The sequence below is a fragment of the Crocuta crocuta genome, unplaced genomic scaffold (assembly GCF_008692635.1).
Source record: "Crocuta crocuta isolate KB4526 unplaced genomic scaffold, BGI_CrCroc_1.0 scaffold214, whole genome shotgun sequence".
Taxonomy (NCBI): Eukaryota; Metazoa; Chordata; class Mammalia; order Carnivora; family Hyaenidae; genus Crocuta; species Crocuta crocuta.
Window position 1 is genome coordinate 719,212 of NW_027529999.1, and position 2,101 is coordinate 721,312.

The following is a 2,101-nucleotide window of genomic DNA, read 5'->3' on the forward strand; positions in this document are numbered from 1 at the left end:
GGGCGGGCACGCTTTTGGGGTGAGGTTGTTGAACAGGAAGGCAGAGGTCAGCTCATGAAGGACTTGGTAAGGCTAAGGAAAAGATCTGGGGTTTTACTCTAGGTGGAACGAGAACCCGAAGACTGGAGCAGGAGTGTGAACCCAACAGGTACAGATTTGCAAAGGCTTTACCGGCTGCTGGGAAGTAGGGGTTGGGAGTCTCCTGCAGAGGTCCCGGCAAAAGAGCGTGCGGCTCGGGTGAGGGCGGGGAGAAGCGTGTGTGCCTGCAGGCTGCGCTTTGGGGGTAGAGTCCACGGGCCCGGATGGGGAAGGGGAGGAACCGAGGAGAACGCCTAGTTTCTTGGCCTCGGCATCTGAATGAATTACGGTTGCATTTCCCAGAATGAGGAAGACAGGAAGAGGCAGACCTGTGGCTGTGATGTGTGTGTGCACGCGTGCATGCACCTGTGTGCGCGTATGCCAGGGCCCAGGCGTGCACCTGTGCGTGTGACGTTCAGACCACCTCTGCTTGGCTGTCCTGGGACCAGCCCCCAGCTTGGCTCTTTCCTCCGGGCCTCATGTACGGCTCCTGCCAGATGGGGATTCCCCAATGGCCAGCTGGGACAGTGGGCTGGGTGCCCCCGGGCACAAGGCGACATCTGAGCATACCACCCTGGGCCCAGGAGGCCTTGGTGGCCCCACCCGGCAGCGGCAGGCAGGCTCCAGGGCAGCTGGTGGTGATTAGCCGCGTTGATTACCTCGTGGTGATGCCATCTGGGGTGAGGGCACTGAGCCCAGCCCCGCAGGACACCCCGCTTGCCGGCATGTGGAGCTTTCTGGGGCGGAAGCACATAAATGTGGCAGCAACACTTGTGTGCGTGCATGCGTGTACACGCGTCAGTGTGTGAGCGGTGGCGGGGAGGGGGGAGGAGTTCCATGGGAGCAGCCTGGGTCTGTGTGCACAGATGTGTATGCACCGTAGATCCGTGGGCTTCTCTGCCTGTGTATGTGTGTAAATACACCTGTGGGCACAGGCGTGTGTTTCTACGTGCATGTGCGTGCATCTCTCTGTGTGTGCACATGTGTATCTGTATACCCAAGCACATGCAGTGCTGCGTGCATGCACCTGTGCTTGAGTATGTCCAGGGAAATATTTCTGTGGGTTCATACGTGCTCACGTATGTGTCTCTGTGTGTCTTTCTATGCGGAAGACTCACATCTTACGTATGCACACAAAGTCTACGCACGTGTTGTGAGAGCAGAGCTGTATGTTCCTGGATACGTGTACATGCATGTCAGAGTGAGGAAGGGGCACAGGTGTGTGTCTAGACTGTGTCTCCAGCATAGTGCGCACCCCAGGCTTGGAGGGCCTTTAGGGTGCTGCCAGGCGTTATCCGTATTCCCCCTTCTCTGGTCCCTCTTGCTCCGGCTGCTCTGCGTCCAGCCCTCCTCGCCTGCCTGGGAGAGTTGGATATGAATGGGGGAAGGGTGGGAGATGCCCGGGATGCGACAGTGGTTAAGAATGTGTGCCTGGTGGGGCGCCTGGGTGGCTTAGTCGGTTAAGCGTCCGACTTTCGCTTAGGTCATGATCTCACGGTTCGTGGGTTTGAGCCCCGCGTCGGGCTCTGTGCTGACTGCCAGCTCAGAGCCTGGAGCCTGTTTCAGTCTGTGACTCCCTCTCTCTCTGACCCTCCCCTGCTCATGCTGTCTCTCTCTCTGTCTCCTAGAAATAAATAAACATAAAAAAAATAAATAATAAAAAAAAAGAATGTGTGCCTGGAGCCCAGGTAGCTGGGTGTGGGTCCCTGTTCCTCCACCTACTAGCCATGTGATCCCGGGCAAGTTGTGCTGTTCCCATGCTCCAGGTTTCTCCGTCTATAAAATGGGAATAAGAATAGAATTCTCCCGGGGCACCTGCGTGGCTCAGTCAGTTAAGCATCTGACTCTTCATTTAGGCTCAGGCCATGATCTCATGGCTTCTCGAGTTCAAGCCCCATGGCAGGCTCTGTGCTGGCAGCCCAGAGCCTGCTTCGGATTCTCTCTCTCTCTCTCTCTCTCTCTCTCTCTCTCTCTCTCTCTCTCTCTCTCTCCCCCCCCCCTCACAAAAAAAGAACTTTTAAAA